Raw genomic sequence first — 12,862 nt, 5'->3', positions numbered from 1 at the left:
TATTTTCTCACTTGGTTTCTGTAGAAACTGTAATTTTATGTTGTACATTAGGTCAAGTATTTCTGATTAGGAGAAACACATTTTGCTTCAACTTTATTTTTTTTAATTAACCTTCATAACCTACACTACTTTCCAAATTTAGGCCCACCACAATGTGTTCGTGGTACCAGATGACCAAAGCATGTGACTCAGGCACCCAATGAGTTTCTGTCACTTTTAATTTGTATCATTTAAAAAGAAGCTCTATATGTTAGCTCAACCAAATTGATTTTCATGCATGCTTACAAGGAGGAATTCACCAGAATGTTCTTTCTATATTAAATATAAGTATCAAAAACTTTAAACAAAGATCAATGTATGAGTCTTTCAAATCCATCTGCCAAATGATTATTACAAGTGCTTAATTGGCTTTTGGGCAACTGAAAACAGAAACGAAAAATATGAGGACACAGACCTGGAGTTAACATCCTTCCTTGGCCTGGGGTTTCTCCACATGAACTGACATTTCCAGCTTTCCTAGTCCAAGTGCAAATTAATTTAGATTACAATTGACATTTAGGTTTGGAGAGGGAGAGAAGAAATCAATGGTATGTGAACACTGAAACCATAAACAGTAACAAGTGGAAATCCCAAACCTCAAATGCTTTTGAAGCATGTTGTAATATCTTGCAGGAACATATGTGAGTGTAACAGACAAAATAATCATGTGGAGTTAGTATGTGGGCCTGAAGCCACAGGAGCCACCATGGATTTTGTTTTTGTTGCTATTGCTGTTTTAATTTTATTTTTAATTCTTGAATATAATTTCATGGAAAACTACGCATTACATGTATTAAGAGGGTACATGTTTCTTTTATTAGGCTTAATATTATGGGATAACATAAAGCCCTTGAACCATTTTTAAAAATGAATTTATTTCATTCACTAAAATCAAGAGCCCAGAAATTACTTCTAGCTTAAAATGTATTTTCCCCTTAAGATCAGGACACAGATTTGATGAATGTCCTTAAGTTAGTCACCCATCTAGGACTTCTTGAACACTGCTCTGACATTGAATACAGTCTCTGTAACTTAATGTTATAAAACCTGGAGGGCATATTTATAGCCCGGTCCAGATGGACCAAAACAAAGTACAATTATTCCTTCAAAAGCCAACCTTTGCATACAGATTAAAATGGACTGCTTCCAAGGCTCAAATGGAGAAATGAACTCAGTCCTCCAATTGTGGTGTATTCATTACAGCCCTGTTGGACTCAGTGCTGGACAGTGCTAATTAGTGGCATGTCTGTGTTAAAAGTTGGACTCAGTCGGCATTGCCAAGTGGCAGCGGGAAGAACTGTTATGAAGCTAATTACAGCTATCAGAGATGGTACTATTTTAAACAGGCTGTGAATTAAGTGCCTTCATACAAGCAAAGGAGAATCATCTCTTCACTGAATATTCCCATGTAGAGACAAGAATATGTGTGTGGTCATTTCAAGACAGACACCACTCTGTTCTGTTTCTCTAAAGCTATTAAAAGAAATGTTTCCATTTTGATTTTCAGTAGGAGGGTAACGTAGAGTAAACTTGTTATTATTTTTTTCCTTCCTAATACAATTCCATAATGATCAACTGTAGACACATGATACTACCCTTAACTCTAAGCACATAATTTTTCATATTTAAAGATTATGTATTGCTTTATTTTTAACTCCTTCACTATTTCTTTAAGCTATGAATCATTTATAAATGTCAAAGACATTGAGGAAGCAGAGACCAGGGGAATCCTGGAGCTTGCTGGCCAGTCAGTTCAACCGAATAAAACACCAAGGTGTGACTGAAAGATCCTATCTCAAAATCCAAAGTGGACAACTCCTGTTGAATGACATGAGAGTTGACTATTGTCCTCCACCTGGACATGCACTCAAATGCCCATATACATACTTGAATATATACCCATGCATGTATACAGGCATGCATAAACATTTGAATACCCATAAGCAAACAGATAGATTACTTAATAAACATTTTTTCATTCATTCATAACATCTCAGAGACATAAATATTTTATTACAAAATATTTACTGAATAAAATATTTTCACCTAAAGCATCAGAGGTGTCAATAGGATAATTGATTTAGGGGCCCATTCAAGGTAGAAGATCTGGTTTGAAGTTAGTAGGAACTTTGGGAATTTCCTTTTGTCCAGGTTCACATGTAAAATGTCTGTGTCTTCATACGACAATTGTCCATCTCCTTTATAGAGTCACTCACTCTTCAGGTTACAGAATTAAGTTAACTGAAAAGCTGAAGAATGTATCCAGAAAAAAAATTAAAACAGCTGCTATTTAGCATGAAGAATTATTTAATACAGGAAGTAGACAGATTGAACAATGTCACATTACTGTCCAAGGTCCACTTGCCCCTCTTAATGGATAGTGCTGTTTTTTTCTGGTTAAAACTCTCCCATTATGGTGCAGTGATGTGGTTTCTCCATAGGGTATGAACTCTACAAATGTAAGAGCAATGAAAGGAGGCAAAGTGTGGGAAAATCAGTGGAGTGGAACTAGAGTGATGTTCTGTATGGGTTCTGCGCGCTTTTCCATTCACCTGGTCTATGGGCTTGTTAAGCTGAGGGAGGGATCTAGCATACTCTACAAATATTTTTTGAGTACTTGCTATGTATAAACTCCTCAAGAAAATATTCTTTCTTTAACTTCATTTTACTTTATTTATCTAGTGTGTGTGTGTGTGTGTGTGTGTGTGTGTGTGTGTGTGTGTGTGTGTATACGTAGGCAAGGGAATTAACTTCCTGAAGTTGGTTATTTCCTTATGCACTCTGAAAAACTGAGATTCAGGGTAGACAGCAAGAGCCCTCATCCACTGTACATCTAGCTGATCTTTTTAAGGAATTCTTGACTTATAAAGAAATGTATCTCATGGTTGTGTATGAGCTGAATTCAAAAGTAGAAAATTTTATCCCTTTAAAATACTTGGTAATGTCTTAGGCATGGACACCTAGCATTGCAAACAAGGCCGTAAATGTGACCCATTTCAAAAGCACCTCTCAAACTTGGTATACCTTTATATTACCCGACATTATATTACCATATAGACTTTGATTTGGTACATCCACTTTTTGGGCCTTGGATTCAGTATTAACAATTTGCTGATCTCTTAAAGAAACAACTGCTTAGAGAAGTCTGTGCATTAGACTTCTTAAATGTATTGAAGATATTAGAGTCTCAGTCCAAAGTCCGTATAATTTTTATGACATCTGTCACTTATAATAAAGTAAAAACAATCCTAAGACTGCGCCTTTTCCAAGCCAATCACTGCTTACTAAAACATTAAACCTGGAGCACAGACAGTGGCTTGCACATGGTCAGTGAATAAGCGGTGCTTGCTCTTTAAACCTGCTTTGAGTGGCCTAGCTATTCAACCTCCTGTTGTGGCTTTCCCATTTTTAGAGGCTGCTGTCTGAATTGAAAGGAGAGGAGCTAACCATGCCCCTCCCCCACCCGCTGTTGTTAACTCGGATTTTCCCTTCTCTAAAGTAACTTGCTGTAGATGCTTGTGGATCATCGCATTAGCTTTTGCCCTCATTTGGTGAGAGGGAAATGTCCAGGATTGATTTGTCTTACTCTCATTTTACCTTTTAATTTTCTTAATCCCTCTCAGGGCCTCCCTCTTTCTAAGAGCTGAAAGATCTTGGCCTCAGTGAGTGTAGTCACTCTGATTAATTCACACTCCCCTTGTTAGCATATGCATGAGTCTCAGGAAGTGTGACGATTCTGTCCACACGGCGGGGAGCATTGCATCAGCCGCAGATCTATTCCCCTGCTGTTCAGAGAGTAGAAAGTCCAAGTTCGTGGGTGTGTTTAGCCATTAGTGGATTTTACAATATGGAACAGAAAGGATGAAAACTCAATTGCCAGAATGATTTAAGAGCTCTTCGCACCACTTGAGCTAAATACCGCCATCTTGCAAGGATAAGCTCTAAGGCAGTTAATTAAAACGTTCACCTTTCACTCCTAGATGGCATTGAATCCCAGACTATTTCTTTCCCAAAGGAATTAATTCTAAGTGTTAAGGAGTGGGTTATACAAGTCATAGTGTTCCCAGGTTTTTTTCCTTTTCTCCCTCTTTCTATTTTCTTTTTTTTTTTCCTTGTGCGTTTTAAATGAATTCTATATGTTCATACTCATACTTTTCTGATTGCCCACTTGATGCAAACTATGTGGAGTCTGAACTAAGAATAAATCAAAATTCAATCCCTTCTTATAAGTGACTGGACCCTTCCAGATTTCAGCTTCAATCAATCTTGTCTCTGAACATTTTCCTGTCAGTGGTGATATAGGGAGTTTGCAACACAACCTACAATTCACATCTAAAAATTACCCTACGTACTCTTCTTATCGCTGTTTCTCACATCTGAGAATGTTTTACAAATGCATATTTTTACTCATAAGAGCAGATAAAGCGGCCCTCCAAACCGCAGTGTCAAAAAGTGCTTTTTTTCAAAATGTAGTGAACATTCAGCCTGTTTTGTTGGTTTACTTATTCAAAACAGATGTACGTGTCTTTATGTACACACAATTCACATTTATTTTTTTCATACAATATATTTTGATTGTGTTTTACCCTCTGTGAACTACTTCTAGATACTCCTGCATCTCCCTACCCAACCAATGTCATAAAAGACAAAGAAAACATGAATATTAAAACAAGCAAAAGATCAACAAGACCAAAAAATGCTAATAAATAAATAAATAAATAAAACTATTCCAAACAAAAAGCACACACCCACAAAATATAGAGTTCAGTTTTTTTGGTCAACTATTCTTAAGTACAGGATCTGTGGGGGAGGGTTGGGAGGGGAACACCCAAAAGGAAGGGGAGGGGGGAGGGGGATGTTTGCCCGGAAACCGGGAAAGGGAATAACACTCGAAATGTATATAAGAAATACTCAAGTTAATTAAAGGAAATTTATTTTCCATTTTTTTGGGGTATCAGTTGCAGAAAGTCTCTTGATAGAAATGGAACCCTGGTTGAGGTGTGTGAGTGCTTGCACGTATGTATATCTACCGCTTATATGCCTGGGTATGCAGTAGCCAGATTAATATCAGATCTCCTAGAGCCTGAGTTCCAGAATGTTGTGAGATATCAGGTAATCTCTCTCAGAACCAAATCTGATCCCCTGTAAGAATGGTAAGTGCTCCTAACTCCTGAGCTACCTCTCCAGCTCCCTATTTTATTTTGTATTGCTTTAGCAATCCATCAATATTTATATTAGCAGGTAACTGTATTAAAACTTGCACCAAAGTACATTATGTATGCCTTGATACAGGTTGGAGTCATTCATGCCCACAGGAAGTACATTTAAAAATCTATCATACAAAATACATAGATTTCCAAACAAGGACTTACATTAAAAACCTCGCTATCATTTTAGAACTGCTGGTTAAAAAGAGGAACAATAGGTGTATTGTTTATACCCTGTTGCTTAGCCTTCAGCATGCATCAGCAGGTTGAGGAGGCAGTTTGGAAAGCTGAGCAGTTGGGTAGTTGGAAATGAACTTATCAGTGCTCTCTCTATGGGGTGCCTCATTTCTGAAGAGCCCTGGAAGGCATCTGCCCACGCAGTTCCCACTGTCATCTTTAAAACAATACCACTGAGCCACTTCAGATCAGCTCAACACCCATGTGTGGCTTTGGACCTACATTATGAAACCAGAGACTTCTCACCCTTAATTACTAGAATTAACATGATTTTTCAAGACTGCAGGGGAAAGTCTTCACTCACCTTATAAAAAATAGGAAACTTCTTATACTGTGCACCTGTCCGGATATACTTTGATGATAATGTGATAAAAGACACAAAGGAATTATTTTGTTTCTTATAATAAATGAACTAACACTGGTTGTTAGAATTCCCCTTTTTTCTTTTTCTTCTTCTGTGTCTTATTACTATTGCTTATTATTATTATTATTATTATTATTATTATTATTATCATTATTATTTGAACCTGGGTAAATTATTATGTGCATGAAAGCTTCTGGTAGATTTTCCTCAAAGCCTATATTGCAAGAGTTATATTGCTATTATAATTATTATTTTACTTTTTGATACTTTTATCCAAGGGTACTGTATTTACATCATTTTCTCACTTTCTCTTCTTACTCTCTCTTCTCACATGCTTCACCAACTGGTCACATGCTTCCTACTTCCTCATGATTCCACGACCTTTTCTAACCCCTTTTGATAAACACTATTGAATTTCATCAACAATATACTTTAAAAACTCTTCTTAAAGTCATAAAAATGGAGGGATAAGGTAATTTAGGTGCTTTCTTTCTGGTCTCTAGGTTGAAGATGATTTCCTAACAAATCCCAGAGCTTATACATTTATAAGATATTGAAAATGAAGAGACTTTGGGAAAAAGTCTTCACTCAGCCTATAACAGGAAAATTCTCATAGAATTTACCTGTAAGAATTTACTTTGATGATTAAGTGATAAAACACAGCAGATTTTTTTTGTGTTCTTTTTCTTAGACTTAATGAATTAGCACTGGTGGTACCCACTTTTGTTTTTTTCATTCTGGCTAAATTTAAACCGCTCTCTTTGCTTATTCTTTCGTAAGTCTAATTTTTTCCAGAATTTTATGTCTGGCACATGCTTTCCATGCATCCTTATTTCCCTGGGTTTCAGGTTATTAACACCCTATAGGTATAGAATGCCAATAACAAGGCAATACATATTGTCCATGAATGAAATTCTAACTGGCAGAAATTTGATCACTCATTGTCTCTGAATAATAACTTATTAATTGACTCTATCATTTCCAGTGCTCCTGAGTCAACTGCTGTTCCGATTCTCTGTTGAGCCCAGAGAGAAGCCCTTTATTGCTTCTCTCATTTAATAAGTAGTCAAATAAATATTGATATGTCTTCCATTTATACTCGTTTATCAGCCATGAATTTAGGAAAAAAGTATTGACTAATGAGAAAAGAGATACATACAACCTTATGTCATACACAGTTCACCAGAGAAGAAGCTGCAACTTTCCATATATATGCTTTGTCATTGTGCTCTTATGGAGTAAAGGCAACAGAAGGATTGAGTTGGTATTGTGAGAGGCTCCCAGAACCCAAGCGAGATGACTTTAGCTGAAATATTCCAAAAGGAGAGATAGAACCTATAGAGACCACTTCCAGTAGATAGGCACAGCCCCCAGTTGCAGAATTGGTCCAACCACCCATCTCAAAATTGCTGCAGTCCAAAGGAAAGACAGGGACAAAAAATGGAACAGAGACTGAAGGAAAGGCCATTCAGAAACCAACCCACCTAGGAATCCATCCCATCTGCATACACCAAAACCAGATACTATTGCTGATGCCAGGAAGCACTTGCTGACAGAAACCTGGTATGGCTGTTCCCAGCATTGCTCAATAGAGATGAAGATATTCACAGTCAACCATTGTACTGAGCCTGGGGACCCCAATGGAAGAGGTAGGGGAAGTACTAAAGGAGCTGAAGGGAATTGCAACTCCATAGCAAGAACATTATCAACTAACTGGACCATGCAGAGCTCCCAGAAATTAAACCCACCCACCAATGAGTATACATGGAGGATCCATGGCTTCAGATACATATGTACTAGAGGATGGCCTTATCTGACATCAGTGGGAGGAGAGGCCCTTGGTGGAGGCTTATTGCCCCAGTGAAGGGGGTGCCTGAGTGGTGAGATGGGAGTAGGTGAGTGGGTGGAGGAACACCTCACCGAGGCAAAGGGGAGACAGGAAATAGAATGGGGGTTTGTGGAGGGCTAACTGGGAAGGGGGATATCATTTGAAATGTAAATGAATAAAATGATATGACAACAACAACAAAATAGGATGCATACATGCACAAATTACAGCAGCAAATAGTAGCTTGTTAAAGTTACGGGACACAAAACTAGCAATCACTCAGTGATACTCATGAAATAACCTTGTCTACTTCAAACAACAAGCCAGCATTTTCTGACATTCCCGTTTCTTTGGTGACAGCAATCTCAACAAGTTGAAATTACACCTCAGAGAGACGCTTTACTACAAAAATTTTAAAATATATCAATTTGTATGTTTTAAATTGATAATTACTACATGAAAATAAAAATGATGAAATCAAAAGAGGGAGAGACAGACAGACAGAAAGAGACCTTCCTGGAGGAAGTTGGAGGAAGAGAAGCTGGCACACTAGGATATATGTTGAATGCTTATTAAGAAAACAACCATCGTATACCTCTGGCCTTTGTACAACCAGCACCCTGAGCATGCCTGCATTTATCTATTCTTTAAAGAGAAGCTACTTACCATCATTGTCTTCTCTCTACACCTCACCACTTGGCTGGACCACACCCAGGTTTCCACCTAAGTCTTTTTTGAGATTAGGGAACAACAATTTTAATTAGTGAGGCATAGCCACTCCTTGATGTATCATTGCTGTTGCTGTATTTCTGATGAAGATTAGAGTAATTAAAAGCAACTGTCTGGCACCCTATTTTGAAGCTATAAAATATACCTGTTCTGGCCTATAGGAACTTTCATGATCTAATATGCTTGGCATATTCCTTGACTAAATTTGGATCATATTTCTTTTTATGCTATGTATAAGTTGTGCAAACAGGTTCATCCCCAGGAGACTCACAACTTATATGTAATTATATGATATTTTCCCTTGAGTATGTATTTTTTAAGTTATGGCCCAATTATTAGCCAAGGATAGAAATAGTCTCAATATGACTGTTTGCTTTGAAAACAAAACAAAGATTCGACCAACAAGCCAGATAACATGGGGTTCATCATCAGTGTCACATTGAGAGGATTAATTTTTCATATTTCAATTTACAGTTTAGAAGAAATGAAAATACAATTAGAGAATTTTGTTTCTATATAGCAAAAATTACACTTAGGATTAAAATGTATACTCACCACACTAATTATTTTTGTTATTGAGAATTTTTCTAATTAAAGAAAATGTAAAAGCAATCTAAAATGTTAGTTCATAAAACTATGTTATATATGATATTATTTTTACATTTACCTCACTATAAAGATATTAGGAAACTTTATATTTTACTCTTGACTTTGAAGTCAATTAGGGCTAAACAACAGAACTTTGTTTCCCTAAGTTAAAATATTACCCAACTAAATTATAACAAAAAAATTCAAACTCTGCTTGACTCTTGAATGATTATTTAACACTGGATAGTGAGTAATTACATTTTAAGCAATTTAAAAAATTCTTTGGAAGGTATTCATGATTTTAAAAATAAGAAACCCTTTATTATTATTTGATTACAATTATGAAGAAATTAGCTATTGTGCAAATTGAATAATGCTAATCATAGCTAAAATATCTGGCCTTTCAGAAACGTTAAACGTTAAACATTAATCTATTTTGTTTGTTTTCCTTTTTGATTTTTAACTTTGAATTAATTTTCATCCAGTGTTGCTTTCAAAGTGGAAGTGCTGGTCTGTGTTATATTTATCAGGAAGTGAAACAACAGGATAGACCAAGAAGGAAGAGAAAGCAGAAAGGAAGAAAGGGCCAGAATAGATAGTTGAAATAAGGAAGCAAAGTGGCATGAAGTTTGAAATAAAACCAAGCAGGGGAAGAGAAATGAAAGAAAATGAAGAACAAGTAGAAAAAAACACAATTACAACAAAATCTTTTGCAGTTTTCACTGTCATATCCATTCCTTTTCATATGGACTACAAATTAAGTCATTTAGAGAAGGCTGAAGAAGTGTGTTTGGCACCTGATGCAGATAGAATGAAAAGAAAGGATCATCAGGGTCTTCTCCATGCCCACTTTCCTAAAAAAGCAACAGCATTACTGTAGCTCTCTTGGGGGTGGTAACCAAGGGAAAATATAGTTTCAGAGTACCTAGTTTTGGAGCCAGCTTTTGACTGTGGGATCTATATATTCACAGATATGTCAATCAGTCCTTCCCTACGTGTACATAAATGAATGTCCTCAGGGGCAACTAAAGACATAGACACAGTCCATGTACCCTTTGAGTTTTAAGCCTTTAGTGATCAATAGTTTCTGGGATATCTCCTATAAAATGAGATGCCATCGTTTGTTGATGTAAGCAACACAATTTGCAATATACATCAGGAATTCCGAGAACATCTTCAATTACAGAATCCATGGGGCATGGTGTGCATTACTGACTATGGTTTATTATTGTAATATACTTAATGTCAAAGCAGAAAAGAGCTGTGTATGAGCAGACGTAGAAGACAATATATTCATTTCATTGACTGTATCATGCTGTTGCTTGAAGTTAATAGCAGGACTTTTTGGGCAGTTTGTGAAATGTAGCTTGAAATGTTACAAAGGCATGTTCTGGTTTCGTTTTGTTTTGTTTTGTTTTGTTTTGTTTTGTTTTGTTTTGTGAGAGTCTATGTTGCCCATTATGGCCTCAATTTAACAATCATCCTACTTCTGTTTTTCTGAACACTTCGATGACAGATATGTAAAACACCTGACTTTAGCCTACCTTTAGTTAGGGGTTTCATTACTGCTTATTTTCAGACTTCTGCATTGTATTTGCCCTTGAGATACTTGTGCCTGAGACATAAATATTCTTTTCTTGAGATTCTAAATACAGCTAACTCTAAAAATAAACAGAGAAGAGTAATCACAACAAGCAATTAAAATAGAGAAGAAGTAACCAGAGTTGAACTTGAAATATGCTTCTGCTTACAAATAACAAGCAAGGATGGAAAAAAAAATCAAATGACCCTGCATAACTATTGAACTTTTTAAAAACTGTTTTCCTAAGATTTGCATACTCTAGTCAGTAAGGAAGATGAATGATGAGCGAATAGCATCAGGTGTCCTTCCATATCTCTGGAATATCTTGGGGTTCCATTTGTATTTCAATACACAGAACAGTGGTATGAACTAGGCTAAGCGCTTATCATATTTGCCGTCAGGGTGTTTCAGGAGTATCCTCAATCTGTATTACCTGCCTTCTGGGGTAGCACTTGTTAACTGGATGCATTTTCTATAAGGATCTATACTGGAGTTGAAGAGCTTTAAATGAAACAAAAGTGATGAGGTAATTTATTTCAATATTTTCTCTCTAGCTTTGTTCTGAATAGCTTTAATGCAAGTTGCAAATTTTCATTGGACTGACAAGAAACACTCTAGGTGCCTTGGCTTTCCAAAATTGCTGTCGCGGGATACCAGAATGGTAATGATGAATTGCAAAATAAATACGATAGATACAGGGGAAAATGATGGAAAGTCAAATCTCCTGCGGTAATTCATTCTGGGGATTTGCTTAAGTCATAAATAAGAAAATAAAGATTGAGTTACTTATATTTAGCAAAATTTTAAGAGTCGATGCTCACAATTGATCTAACACTTGGGTGTCAGGTGTCTTTCTCTGTCTATCCATGATAAAAGTTGATAATAAGAACAAAGGAGAGATTGCTATTCAACAAAATAAAACAAAAGCACAAAAGCAAAAACCAAATAATTTTTGGAAGCTCCTTGTTGCTTAAGTAAAAGTAAGGTTTTAAAAATAATTCAGGTGTGTGTATGTTTGTGTGTGTGTGTGTGTGTGTATATATATATATATATATATATATATATATATATTGAGCTTTTTCAAAACAGTTTTCCTAAGATTTGCAGACTCTAGACAGTAAGGAAGATGAATGATGAGCAAATGGCATCAGGTGTCCATATATATATATATATATTTCATTTTTTTTCCAGAGAAAACATGCTTTACAGTTACATTCTTATTTTTCTTTATTTTGCTCTATTATTACTTAAATACTACATAAAGATATTTTCTTATCATAGGGAGTAAGTCCTGATCATTATACTGGCGCTGAACCCTTATATTTAGGTTTTTATTATACAGTTTTAAAAGGATGAAATTGAATATCATAAAATAACTTCTGTTTTCTGTACATATATTAAGTACACATCCATATCATTAGCATTAGTTGTTGGAAGAACCATCATAATTACTCATTTGAAGATGTTAGTTTGGAATGATAACTTTTGGACCCATAGTGTCTGAAGGGTGATCACTTGACTTTTGCACTGCTATTCCCTATATTATTACTTAAAATTTATCTTGATCTAATATTGCATAAATGTATGAAATTCTTAAATAACATAAAAAGAATTTTTAAAATTCATAAATTTATATTTTTAAATCATACTCCTTGTATGTATTTTGTTTTGGATATAGAGAAGAATTTGTTTGTCTTATGATGCATGTAACATGAATTACACTTTGTGATGTTTTTGTGTTACCTCTTAATGTCTTTTCAACAAAGTGGAAAAACATATTAAAGCAATTATGTAATGAGTTGACAGCAGGATTCCCTTTGTACCCATTATCTGAACCATAGATGTAAATGTAAAAAGAATAAAATTCAAATGAAATATCTATCTATATATATAATGGTATATAATGATATATGTATTAATTTATACATCTAATGATCTTTATAGTAATACACACACACACACACACACACAAACACACACACAAACGTGTACACACATTCCCTTGTGCACACATTTGAGGCAGATAGATGAGATTCTGGATCACTTCTTTTCTTCAGAACTATTTTGATGGAATGAATGAAGGATGAAACTTTAGGACCATTTTGGTAAATTTTTGTAGATAGCCATTAGTGAAATTTCTGAGTTCTGTTTACTCATCAATAGACTGAGACAGGTGACATGTGACATCATTCCAGGATCAACTACCTGGGGGAGTAGTTTACTAGTCTGACAGTCTTTCTTCTTTAAATGGGATCCCGAGTTTGTTTTAGAGTATCTGTTTTAACCCT

General features: G+C 35.6%; 1 long non-coding RNA gene across 2 annotated transcripts in view; it reads right to left on the bottom strand.

Moving 5' to 3' along the window:
- LOC120097576 (uncharacterized) overlaps nucleotides 1-12,862 on the bottom strand; it is an 82,470-nt gene that overhangs the window by 45,163 nt on the left and 24,445 nt on the right. The window lies entirely within an intron of this gene.

Source organism: Rattus norvegicus, chromosome 16, assembly GCF_036323735.1.
Source record: "Rattus norvegicus strain BN/NHsdMcwi chromosome 16, GRCr8, whole genome shotgun sequence".
Taxonomy (NCBI): Eukaryota; Metazoa; Chordata; class Mammalia; order Rodentia; family Muridae; genus Rattus; species Rattus norvegicus.
The sequence above is the reverse complement of the archived record's forward strand: the minus strand, read 5'-3'. Positions and strand labels throughout refer to the sequence as shown.